Genomic DNA, 14,726 nt, shown 5'->3' on the forward strand with positions numbered 1-14,726 from the left:
GAATCTCTCTAATTTTACATTCGTGATCTCCTCGGGAGGTATAAGTAGGGGGAAGCAATATATTCGATACCTCATCCAGAAACGCAACCTCTTGAAACCTAGACAGCAAGCTACACCGCGATGCAGAGCGCCTCTCTTGCAGAGTCTGCCACTTGAGTTTGCTAAACATCTCCGTAACGCTATCATGCTTACCAAATAACCCTGTGACGAAATGCGCCGCTTTTCTTTGGATCTTCTCTATCTACTCTGTCAACCCGACCTGGTACGAATCCCACTCTGATGAGCAATACTCAAGTATAGGTCGAACGAGTGTTTTGTAAGCCACCTCCTTTGTTGATGGGCTACATTTTCTAAGGACTCTCCCAATAAATCTCAACCTGGCACCCACCTTACCAACAATTAATTTTATATGATCATTCCACTTCAAATCATTCTGTACGCATACTCCCAGATATTTTACAGAAGTAACTGCTACCAGTGTTTGTTCTGCTATCATATACTCATACAATAAATGATCCTTCTTTCTATATATTTGCAATACATTACATTTGTCTATGTTAAGGATCAGTTGCCACTCCCTGCACCAAGTGCCTATTTGCTGCAGATCTTCCCGCATTTCGCTGCTATTTTCTATTGCTGCAAATTTTCTGTATACTACAGCATCATCCGCGTAAAGCCGCATGGAACTTCTGACACTATCTACTAGGTCATTTATATATATTGTGAAAAGCAATGGTCCCCTGTGGCACGCCAGAGGTTACTTTAATGTCTGTAGATGTTTCTCCATTGAGAACAACATGCTGTGTTCTGTTTGCTAAAAACTCTTCAGTCCAGCCACACAGCTGGTCTAATATTCTGTAGGCTCTTACTTTGATTATCATGCGACAGTGCGGAACTGTATCGAATGCATTCCGGAAGTCAAGGAAAATGGCATCTACCTGGGAACCTGTATCTCATATTTTCTGGGTCTCATGAACAAATAAAGCAAGGTGGGTCTCACATGATCGCTGTTTCCGGAATCCGTGTTGATTCCTACATAGTAGATTCTGGGTTTCTAGAAATGACATGATACATGAGCAAAAAACATGTTCTAAAATTCTATGACAGATTGTCATCAGAGATATAGGCCTATATTTTTGCGCATCTGCTCGACAACACTTCTTGAAAACTGGGACTACCTGTGCTCTTTTCCAATCATTTGGAACCTTCCATTCTTCTAGAGACTTGCTGTTAGAAGGGGGGCGAGCTCTTTTGCGTACTCTGTGTAGAATCGAATTGGCATCCCACAGGTCCAGTGGACTTTCCTCTGTTGAGTGATTTCAGTTGCTTTTCTATTCCCTGGACACTTATTTCAATGTCAGCCATTTTCTTGTTCATGCGAGGATTTAGAGAATGAACTGCAGTGCAGTCTTCCTCTGTGAAACAGCTTTGGAAAAAGGTATTTAGTATTTCAGCTTTACGCGTGTCATCCTCTATTTCAATGCCATCACCATCCCAGAGTGTCTGGATATGTTGTTTTGATCCACTTACTGATTTAACGTAAGACCTGAACTCCCTAGGATTTTCTGTCAAGTCGTTACATAGAATTTTAGTTTCGAATTCACTGAACGCTTCACGCATAGTCCTCCTTATGCTAACTTTGACATTGTTTAGCTTCTGTTTGTCTGAGAGGTTTTGGTGCATTTAAACTTGCAGCGAAGCTCTCTTTGCTTTCGCAGTAGTTTCCTTACTTTGTTGTTGAATCACAGTAGGTTTTTCCTCACAGTTTTACTCAGCACATACCTGTCTAAAACACATTTTACGATTGCCTTGAACTTTTTCCATAAAGTCATGTCGTCCTTCAGTAAGGAAACAAGCTTTCAAACATGTTTAACCTTTTCATCATAAGGACTGAGATTATCTGAGGGCAGATTTAGTTTAACAGGGAAGCAAGGCTTCCATTATTCACAGAATAATGATAAACTGTTACACAACCTAGGCAATTGCAGGTCCAGCTGTAGAGAAAACTGATTGTCATCCAACTAGCGATAGCCAGATTCCAGTTAAAAGTATGGCATGTCATTTCCTTGCAATGCAAACACAGAGTAATCGTGGAAAATGCCATTGCAGGCAGCTGTGATGTCTTACTGTGAATGTAATTAAATTTATTTAGGATGCAAATAAGTAGCAGCTCTGAAAGAAAAAATAGTGGAATGTGCCAACAATTCTTGTGGTCTAATTGATCTAAATAAATTTTAAGAATATCAGTACAGAATTTTTGTTTATTTAGGTTGCATTTTACTATATCACACCGTCTTTTGAATTTTCACATCAACAAAACCAAAATTATGTTTTTTGTCCATAATACAAAAATAAATTGGATCACATCAGAAACATGCCCACTACTACCTCACTCTGCTGCAATAACAATATTCCAAAGGGTATACAATTTTTTTTGACAAACGAATTTCTAGTAGTTCATATTGTTATTTTATAAATGAATCCAGACTAAACATAACAAATAGTACCAAATTGTGCAATTAATTTTAAGTGTGCCAAATATTTTGTAATTTCAAATGTTTCTAAAAAAAAATGAAACTGCACGTTTGGAGCTATTACATATAGATTAAAACAACAAAAATACAGTAATTCCTTTTCATAAATTTTAGCTTGAAGTATAACATATTGCGTATAAAATTATATGAAATGTTTCAGAAAAACAACTGAGATAACACTGACCTGTCCAAAATTTGAAAAACATTTCTGGTATTGACTACTTCTGTTGAGGAAAATTAATGCTAGAGGAGGATGTCCCTTTACAATACCCCTCCCACAAAATTTGGAAACAATGTGTAGGATTGCCAAATGGTGTACAAAATGATGCCAATAGATAGAAATATCTGATGCATAACATATTGCTGAAAACATAACAAAAATATCTATTCCACAAGTCATAATTTATACATATGTCAGTACATTGCATTCAGATTTTCAGATCTGTGGAACATTCTGTCACAAGACAAAATGATACAAAGTCAAAACTACAACATTACAACATTAAAATAGAGAAAGAAGTGCAGAGAGAATGTAAATTATTAGGATTACAAATTACAAGTTTCCATCTATAAAGTCACACCTTCAAAATCATCAAAAGAAAAGAAAAAAAAAATCTGACCATAAGTGTACGACGATTGAGCTGACAAGAAAAACTCACAGCGACAGGCACTGACTAGAAGAATATACTCAATCATGAGTACGAATATAACACAAAATCAATCAAGGATTTAAGGATATGTTGACTCGTGAAACGAGAAAATAATGAAAAAATATTAGGGTCTAAGATTACGATGTGGGGACTGACCTATGAATCCAAACCACAAGGGTACAAACCAGCAAAAAATGTTTCAATGCAACAAAATGAATAAAGTTCACAATCATATATCAATAAGTTAAATCATATGTAAAGATTAATTAGAGGAAGCATCTATCCTCAATTAATAGTTGCATGCTCTTCTTGAGTGTACACACAGTCGCGATGACCTGGGGTACCCGAAACAGAGTTACACGGAAGTTTGCCCAAAAGTCAAGTTCCGCATGAGATTCAATAATGCAGTACTCAAGATAAATATAGGTAATCAGTTGTGATGAAGCAATCTGGGATATTATTACTTCCCGTCTTGTTTTTCCATCTGCCTCCTTAAAATTAGTTTTTCCAATTTTAACTAATTAGCATTAACATATGTGACTATAATCTGCATTTTCATAAAAGAGAAAGACTGACCCTCAGTTTTAAAGAACGTAACACCAGATCTAATTTTATGCTTAGTTTTATGTATATAATTGATTTTCTAATTTATTTTGACTATTCCTAGTTAGTATCTTTTGTTATAGGGTGAAATCAGTAATTGTTTCGTAACTTAAATTCTATTGTTTATTATTTGTCTATTATTGTCTATTATTTTACTGTTTGGATCATTACTCTGCATGACATTAATGAAAAACTGTTCTGACTGGACTGGTATTCCATGACTCTCAGTTACAGCATAACACTCATCACTTACTTTACCTGTATTGTCAACATCATTCACAAATATCTCTGAAACTTCATTATTTTTAAACTCCGCAAATACCTGATACTCATATTCCTCAAAAATTGCTTCATCAACAACATTTTTAACAATACAAGTTTCACCTCCATCAAAGTCATATACCTCACCTACATTCATTTGCAATAAGTCGTCAGTCTCAGTCTTACCAACATCAGTTATTTCACATCTCTCATTCACATCTATACCAAAAATATCACCTAGTCCAGATCTAATACAGTCATCACTTGATTTACGTACATCAATAACACAGTTTTCTGACCATGAGAAGAAATCATTAGTACATACTCAATCAAAATTCTCACTACTCTCACATTCTCATTTGTAATTATCTCCTACATCACCATAATTGAACATAGTATCTCAAAACTTTTAATCAAAACACAAATCAGAGATCTGGTATTTCTTCTGTGCAATTTCAGATACATGTGCCATATAATTAACATTGTTATTACTGTCTAATTGCAAGTGTAACTTTGAGGTCCTGTGCTTATTATGTTTAATCTCCCCAAAACTGTGGATCTTCATTGAGGTAAACTGCTGTTAACTGAGTTGTTACTTCTATGATTGGTTCTTCTATTAAAATATGCATGGTTATCTCAAACCAAAGAATGGAAAATTATTCCTATTGTGCTGATGTTCAGAATTTCTCTCTATTGACAATTTGATCCTGATAGAAGTTACCATTATCTCTCTTTCTTTAATTACTACCTTTTGATTTCTATCGTCGTGATTATTATGGTACACACTTCTTTCTACTACCCTATCCAGTCTGTCAACATATCATAAAAAATGTTCAAGACAATTGTCAGGTTCGTGTACTAAATCCCACTGCAATCTTTCTGGCGATCTCCTTTTAAGGGCATCAATCAAGGTCATTTCATCAAATGGTTTGTCCAAGTGCTAATGTTTTTAAGTTGGTTCTTACAAACTCTTTCAAAGTGCCATCCCCATTCCTATAATTAGGACCATTCAAAAATTTACTTTTGATTCTCTCCTGTGCTTCCAACCAATATTTATTTTGAAAACTTTACTGAAAACTCTGGTATGTTTCACACTAACTTAAATTTAAATGTACCCATGACAGAGCATCACCATCAAGAAATCTTTTAATAAATTTAATTTTTTGATTGTCATTCATTCCTGACACAAAACTATCTTCACAGTGGTGCAGAAATTCCATTGGATGTAAATTATCTGATGGAAAACTTTTGATAGGAGTGCTGGATCATGCAATACCATTGTTTGCACACAGCTTTTGGTTCATATAAATTTCCTTAAATGCTGAAATTTTTTCCTCTGAAACAGTTACATTATTTTGCATACTGCTTTCAACATTTAAATTTTTTTGGGTTAGGCTGCTGATGTTTTGTTCCATTTTTTTTCTGCTACAGCCTTCTATTCAACTTTGACATCATCAACATTCTTCAGTTGTCCTATTAATTCAATTACTAGCTCATTTTCCAAAAGAATAAATTTATTTCCTAAAATATCACCTCTTTTATTCACATTTTAACCCCTCTAACAAGCCATTTTTTAGCTCTGATACTTGATTACTTAGTTGACCTACCTGATCTTGTACTATATCCATTTTACTATTGTTATCTGTCTTCATTTCCTCTAGTTTTGCCAAAATTAACTGCAGAATATCAGTTTTTACTGTTTCTTTACTGACTATGACTTCAATCATCTCAAACCTGCCCTGACTGGATCCTATAGCTTTCATTTCTACCTCACTCCTGCCCTCGTCTCTAGTAATTTTGTTAACAAGCACATGAGTCCACAAACAAATTAAGTTCACAAATATTTTGTACTTATCTTTCCTTTTTGATGTCACTGGTTGTGGTTGTGAAGCCCTTTTCCTTTCATTTGATCCAGTCCATCATTATTGATAGTACATCATCACTGTTGGTATAGTTTGCTTTGTTGGGCAGGTTTTAGATTTCTTGCTTCATGTGATTGAAAATTTATTCATACATAAATTGTAAATGACATAAATCATTTTCTTTCCTGCAACAGACAAAAGGTCATTATTTGTCAATAGCCCTGGATGACACACACACTTGTAATCTACCCCTCCCTCCTTTGTTGTCACTACTGTCTGCTATGGTGTAGTCTTTGCATAATATTTGAAAGGAGTAAGATTTACAATAAACTTCTTATTTATCTTTTCTTGTTTAGTTGGCTCCTGTTCTTTGTGTCTAGGTGCTGATTTTTGTAGCTGAAATTTTCACATTTTATGTTCTCATGGTCCAATTGATCTAAATAAATTTGAAGAATGTCTGTGCAGACTTTTTGTTTTTTCAATGTTTATTTCCATCTCATTTTACTATATCACACTGTCTTTTGGATTTTCACATTAACTGAGTTGAAATTAAATTTTTTGTGCAAACTACACCAATATGTCCGATCACATCGGAGGCATGCTTACTACTCCTGCAGTCTGCGGTAATAACAGTATTCCAAAGGGTTTACAATTTTTCTTGACAAATGAATTTGTATTAGTTTAATATTATTATTTTATAAATGAATCCAGAAATAAACATAATAATCAGTATTAGATTGCATAATTAATAATAGAAATTGTAAGTGTGACAAATATTTCTTAATTTCAAATGTTTCCAAAAACAATTTTAACTGTACATTCAGAGCTAGCACATATTGATTGTAACAATGAGAATAAATTAATTCCTTTCCATAGATTTTAGCTTGAAATATAACACATTGTGTTTAAAATTAAATTAAATTTTTCAGAGAAATAGCTGAGATAATATCGATCTGTCCAAAATTCAAAAAACATTTCTGGTATTGACTAGGCCTTCTTCTGTTGAGGAAAAGTAATGCTAGAGGAAGTTGTCCCTTTACAACCTTGCAGCCAAACTGTCTCCTTTCAGCATAACTTGTACCTTTGGCTACATTACATATCATTCATCATTACAAATGTGTATTCAATCTTGTTATGTCATGTTGTGCATCATTACAAATTGTGAGAGTTGCTTCTAAAGGGCATTGAATATATGTCTTTATTATTTTCAATTATCTGTTCCTATTTTCAATATTTAGTATCAACAAGCATTTGATATAATAGCCAATGGATACAGAACCATTTACAGCATGATTCCAACATGTTCAAGGAAATATTAATTTCATTTTAATTGTGTTCTGACCAAAGGAAACTAGGGTGCTACTGTCTTGTATATGTTCCTCAGTGTATTCTATAACTCACAGAATTCAGCATGTTTACATAAAAAACATTAAATACAAAATAATATTTAATCATTATGGGCTCCTAATATTTAGGTTTTCTTTGAAATATTATCACTCCTAGCAGATTTGTATGTTTGCAATATTTTTTATTTCAATGTTACAATGTCACTGATTAAAAACTGGCTATTTAGAAATTCCTTTATTAAATATGCTATGTGAGCAAAAGTATTCGGACATCTCCAAAAACATACATTTTTCATATTAGGTGCATCATGCTGCCACCTACTGCCAGGTACTCCACATCAGCGACCTCAGTAGTCATTAGACATCATGAGAGAGCAGAATGTGGCCCTCCACAAAACTCATGGACCATAAACATTGGACAATTTAACTGTGGAAAAATGTTGTGCAGAGTTAATTATCACGCTAAACAATGTAATGATCCAATGGCAGGGTGTGGTTATGGTGAATGCCCAGTGAATGTCATCTGCCAGTGTTTGTAGTGCTAAGAGTAAAATTCGGAGGCGGTGGTGTTATGGTGTGGTCATGTTTTTCATGGAGGAGCTTGCACCCCTTGTTGTTTTGCATGACACTTTCACAACACAGTCCTACACTAATGTTTTAAGCAGCTTCGTGCTTCTCATTGTTGAAGAGCAATTTGGGGATGGCGATTGTTCATAATACATGGCCTGTGGCAGAGTGGTTACATGACGATAACATCCCTGTAATGGATTGGCCTACACAGAATCCTCACCTTAATCCTATGGAGCACCTTTGGGATGTTATGGAATGCCAACTTCATGCCAGGCCTCACTGACTCACATTGATACCTCTCCTCAGTGCAGCTCTCTGTGAAGAATGGGCTGTCATTCCCCAAGAAACCTTCCAGCACCTGACTGAACATGTGCCTGTGAGAGTGGAAGCTGTCATGAAGGCTAAGGGTGGGCCAACACCTTACTGAATTCCAGCATTATCAATGGAGGGTGCCACAAACTTGTAAGTAATTTTCAGCCAGGTGTCGGGATACTTTTGACCACACAGTGTGCATATTTCGACACAGGAGCAAACTATACAGGATAGTCCCTGAAGACAAAATTCACATCCTTCGGCAGTACTGTGTCAATGGTGTTACTGACACAATACACCTTATGCCCTTGGTCCCTGCAAACCAAGTTTAACCTGAAATATTAGACAATGAAATTCAGTATAATAAAATCTCAATCAATTCTGTAATGTATAAGACAATTACAATTCTACATTTTGCTCATCTTTACCCTTGGTGCAGTTCCCTTGCCACAACTCAGAAATTTATTATTTATCGTATGGCAATATAGACACATAAGAAAGAAACAGACATATCACTAATATAACAAATGTTAATAATTGCAAACAAACATCACTAATATAACAAAGTTTAAGGATTAGAAACAAACATCAAGTCTATTAATATAATCTACCGACTCTGGAGTTGCGAGCGGGAAGTCGTCGGGGTTCCCATTATAGGCTCCTCTGGCTGATGGTCTGATTTTCTCTGCAGTCACACTGAGGGGATGGTATTTTACCACATTTATACAGGGAGTAAGCACATCTGCCATGACGAGTTCGAATCCTATTTAGAGTGGACCACGTTTTGCGTGGTAGGTCAAAACCAGGTGGCTTTTCTGTGATGCAAGGCATGTTCTGATTTTGCCATGCATTCCATTTTTCAGACCATGTGTTTGTGATACTGAAACCTTCTTGTATACAGGTCCTTGCTGTTCTTGTTGGCGGGTTCCTAGATTGAAACCTATTACTGTTTGCAGCCTCAATGTCTTGGTGGATTAGCAGGCTTTGATTTCCCATGATGTTTTTGTATTCACGTACAAGGGCGTCAGTATGTTGCAAGTGTGGCAGCAGGATGTGGCTTAATATTGGGATTCATTATGTTGGAGTGGTTTTAATTACTCCAGAAATCATTCTTTGAGTGATATGCAACTGGACATCAACCTTTTTTACATGTGGGCTATTTAGCCAAATTGGAGCACAGCATTCAGCAGCCGAGAATACAATTGCTAAATCAGAGGTGCGGAGAGTGGAGGCCATTGCTCCACAGGTAGTACCACATAGCTTTTGAATGGTGTTGTTTCTTGTCTTTAATTTTTTAGCAGTCTTTGTTAGGTGCTGTTTAAAAGATAGTGTTCTGTTCAGCATCATCCCCAAGTACTTTGGAGTTTTATTGTGCCTGAGAACGGTGTTTTCAAATCGAATATTGAGTTCCTTTCCAGCAAATTTGTTGTTGAGATGGAAGCAACTAACCTCTGTTTTGGAAGCATTTGGTTGAAGTCTCCATTTACGGAAATATTCACCCATTATCTTCAGGTCTTTCATTAGGATGTCCTCAGATGCTTCAATTGTGCTACATCTTCCAGCAAGGGCCCAATCATCAGCATACTCGAACATTCTTGGTTGTGTTTCTGGCAGGTCTGCAATATAGAGGCTAAACAGCAGTGGTGTGAGCCCTGATCCTTATGGTAAGCCATTCTTTAGTTTTTTGTTAGAGCTGTAGTCAGTGCCCATACTTATTTGGAACACCCTATCATTGAGCATGTTGTCTATTAAGCGTGCTGTAGATTTGCAAGGAATTACTCAGAGAATTTTGTACAGGATGCCTTCTCTCCACACAGTGTCATAAGCTGCTGAGAGGTCAATAAAGGCCACTAATGTTTTCAATTTTCTCTGAAATCTCGCCTCAATGTAAGTAGTGACTGACAACACATGGTCAGTCCAACTTCTTCCTTGCCGATAGCCTGCCTGTTCAACTGGGATCACCCTGAACAATTCTGGACTAATTCTGTTATATGTAAGCCTCTCTAGTAATTTGTAAATTACAGACAGCAGGGCAATTGGTCTGTAGCTTTTTGGGTTGTCAGCTGGCTTCCCAGGCTTTAGAATAGCTATTACCTTAGAGCATTTGAGTTCCTGTGGGATATTGCCAGTTTGCATGATGTTTGTGAAAAATCGAGCCGGCCATACTTTTGTATACTTGCCACAGTTTATTATAAATGCAGGGTGAATGTTGTTGAAACCTGGTGCCTTTGTTGGTTTGACATCTTTCAGAGCTTTTTCTATGTCTTTGCTAGAGAAAGGGGTGAGAGTGTTCAGATTCTGTGGCTTCATTTTTTAAGGTTTTGAGTTCGCCCTTCACTTGAATTATATGTATTTTATCGTTTGGTGTCCTAGACGTGTTAACTAGATGTTCAGCTATGACATTTGGTCTTACAGCTGCTTTTTGTCATTGTGCTGGTGGGTAACTCCCTAGTTTTCTCAGCAGTGACCATTCTAGGGGTGTAAAGCTAGTTCGCATCCATAGTATAACAATACACGTGCACCCTGGGTAACGCTAAACAAACTAGCACATACTGGCAGTCAGATAATCTGAGGATCTCCTGACAATAAGACACTTTCAGAAAGAGTTATGTCACCAGACAAACTCAGAAATAAATCTGTGACAATGTAATTGTAAAGATAGCAGTACTGCATGTACATATACTACCAATACTGTACTGCAGTGCTTAAAAATGCACTTTTATGCAGGACTTCGGTGGATACTGATACTTAACTTATGGAAAGTAGCAAAACTATTAAACTTGATAAATTGTACAGAGGCCAGATAGTATCAAAATAATTTATTTATTTTATTTATTTACATGTCAAGTTCCGTAGGACCGAATAGAGGAGCAAATCTCCAAGGTCATGGGATGTGTGAGTACATGAAATTACAACGTAAAAGTGATAACAGATAAAAAATAAAATGTTTATAAACCTGAAAAAAGTCAAACCATAAGTTTAAGTAAATGCAATCAACAGCACAACAAGAATCGTCTTAATTTTTCAAGGAACTCCTCAACAGAATAGAAGGAGTGACACATTAGGAAACTCTACAGTTTCAATTTGAAAGCACATTGATAACTGCTAAGATTTTTGAGTTCTTGTGGTAATTTATTGACTATAGATGCAGCAGTATACTGCACACCTTTCTGCACAAGAGTTAAGGACGTCTGATACAAATGCAAGATTTGATTTTTGCTGAGTATTAATTGAGTGGAAGCTGCATGTTCTTGGGAATAAGCTAATATTGTTAACAAGAAATGGCAGTAAGGAATATATGTATAAATTGAGAAGCAAATGTCTAAACACCCAGACTCATGAACAGGGATCAACAAGAGGTTTGTAAATTTAAGCCACTTATTGCACAAACCACCCACTTCTGAGCCAAAAATCCTTTTCGAATGGGAAGAGTTACCCCAAAATATAATATCATATGACTTAAGCAAATGAAAATAAGACTAATGTTTGTGTCAAATGATCACTCTCTTAATATGCCATTCGAATAGTAAAAAATGATAGCATTAAGTCTTTGAACAAGATCCTGAATGCGGGCTTTCCATGACAGTTTACTATCTATCTGAACAGCTATAAATTATAACTGTTTTGTTTCACTAATCATATGCCCATTCTGTGAAATTAAAACATCAGGTTTTGTTGTACTGTGTGTTAGAAACTGTAAAAACTGAGACTGTTATTTAGCGTTAGTTTATTTTCTACGAGCCATGAATTTATGTGCTGACGGGAGTGGTCGAGCGGTTCTAGGCACTACAGTCTGGAACCACAGGACCGCTATGGTCGCAGGTTCGAATCCTGCCTCGGACATGGATGTATGTGATGTCCTTAGGTAGTTAGGTGTAAGTAGTTCTAAGTTCTAGGGGACTGATGACCTCAGAAGTTAAGTCCCATAGTACTCTGAGCCATTTGAACCATGAATTTATGTCATGAACTACACTATTTGAAACTGAGCCAATGTTGCATACAACATCCTTCACTACCAAGCTTGTGTCATCAGAAAACAGAAATATTTTGGAGTTACCCGTAATACTAGAGGGCATATCATTAAGTAAATAAGGAACAGGAGTAATCCCAACACTGATCCCTGCCCCCCCCCCTCCCCTCCCCCCCCTCACTTGGCTGTACCCCACTGAGACACTACATCACAGCCAATTTCAACACTGTGAATAATGACCTTTTCCTGTCTGTTGCTACAGCAAGAGGTGAACCAATTGTGAGCTACTCCCCGTATTCCATACTGGGCCAATGTATGGAGCAATATTCTGTGATCAACACAATCAAACACCTTAGTTAAATCAGAAATTATGCCTAGTGTTCAACACCTTTTGTTTAACCCATCCAGTACCTCACAGAGAAAGGGGAATATAGTATTTTCAGTTCTTAAACAATTTCTAAAGCCAAACTGTACATTTGATAGCAAATTGTGTGATATAAAATGATCAATTCCTTACATACACAGCCTTTTTAATAACTTTAGCAAACATTGATTATCTAAAATTGTCTATATTATCCCTTTCTCCCTTTTCATAAAATGGCTTTACAACTGAGTACATTAATCGTTCAGGAAACTGACCATTCCTGGATGAAAAATTACAAATGTGGCTAAACACAGGCTAACATGTGCAGCAGAGTACTTTAATATTCTGCTAGGCACTCCATCATATCCATGAGAGTCATTAGTCTTCAGTGATTAATTATTGACTCAATCTCCCTCCTGTCTGTATCACAGAGGAATATTTCAGACATCAATCTTGAAAAGAAATTTGCCAAGAGTTATATGATTCCCTATAGAAACTAAATTTTTATTTAATTCACCAGCAATGTTCCGAAAATGATTATTAAATACTGTACATATATCTGATTTAGCAGTAACGTAAATATTTTTACTACAAATTGACTTTATGTTGTCGACCTTGTACTGTTGACCACCTTACAGTACTGTTTGTAATGGGCTACTGCAGCTTGATTGTGACTACTTCTAACATTTTTATATAATTCCCACTTTGTTCTACATGATATTCTTACCCCACTAGTCAGCCTCCCGGCCTGCCCATTACTGTTAGTACCCCATTTAGAATGTTCTAATGGAAAGAAACTCTCAAAGAGCATGACAAATGTGTTAAGGAAAGCATTATATTTGTTATCTATGTTATTGGCATTATAAACATCCTGCCACTCTTGTTCCTTGACAAGGTTTAAAAAACTCTCTATTGCTGTTGGATTAACTTTTTTTACATAGTTTGCAATTGTATGTGACATTTGTTTGAGCACATAAGCCTTTTAGTGTTAAAATTTGTGCATCATAGTCTGAAAGGCTATTCAGCCTTTTACTAACAGAATGCCCATCTAATAATGAAGAATGAATAAAAATATTGTCTATGACTGTGCTACTGTTCACCTGCACCCTAGTTGGAAAAAACACAGTCTGCATCAGATCATATGAATTTAGGAGATCTACCAATATGCTTTTCCTTTGCACCACCCTATTCAAAATTTATATTGAAGTCACCACATATAACTAAGTTTTGGTACTTCACATCATGTGAACAATTATGTGCCAAGCAAGATCGTAAGAGATGGAGAAGAGCCACCCTGGTTCAACAACCGAGATAGAGAACTGCTACGGAAGCAAAGGGAAATTCACAGCAAACATAAGCATAGCCAAAGCCTTGCAGACAAACAAAAATTATGCAAAGTGAAACGTAGTGTGAGGAGGGCTATGCAAGATGTGTTCAATGAATTTGAAAGTAAAGTTCTGTGTGATGACTTGGCAGAAAATCCTAAGAAATTTTGGTCTTATGTCAAAGTGGTAGGTGGATCAAAACAAAATGTCCAGATACTCTGTGACCAAAATGGTACTGAAACAGAGGATGACAGACTACAGGCCGAAATACTAAATGTCTTTTTCCAAAGCTGTTTCACATAGGAGGACTGTACTGTAGTTCCTTCTCTAGATTGTCGCACAAATGACAAAATGGTAGATATCAGAATAGATTACAGAGGGATAGAAAAACAATTAAAATCGCTCAAAAGAGGAAAGGATACTGGACTTGATGGGATACCAGTTTGGTTTTACACAGAGTATGCGAATGAACTTGCCCCCCTTCTTGCAGCGGTGTACCGTAGGTCACTAGAAGAGTGTAGCATTCCAAATGATTCGAAAAGAGCACAGGTCATCACCATTTTCAAGAGGGGACATCAAACAGATGTGCAGAACTATAGACCTATATCTCTAACATCGATCAGTTGTAGAAATTTGGAACACGTATTATGTTTGAGTATAATGACATTCCTGGAGACTAGAAATCTACTTTGTAGGAATCAGCATGGGTTTAGAAAAAGATAGTAGTGTGAAACCTAGCTCGTGGTATTCGTCCATGAGACTCAGAGGGCCATAGACACGGGTTCCCAGGTAGATGCCGTGTTTCTTGACTTCCGCAAGGCGTTCGATACAGTTCCCCACAGTCGTTTAATGAACAAAGTAAGAACATATGGACTATCAGACCAATTGTGTGATTGGATTGAAGAGTTCCTAGATAACAGAACACAGCA

Source organism: Schistocerca gregaria, chromosome 3 (genome assembly GCF_023897955.1).
Source record: "Schistocerca gregaria isolate iqSchGreg1 chromosome 3, iqSchGreg1.2, whole genome shotgun sequence".
NCBI lineage: Eukaryota > Metazoa > Arthropoda > Insecta > Orthoptera > Acrididae > Schistocerca > Schistocerca gregaria.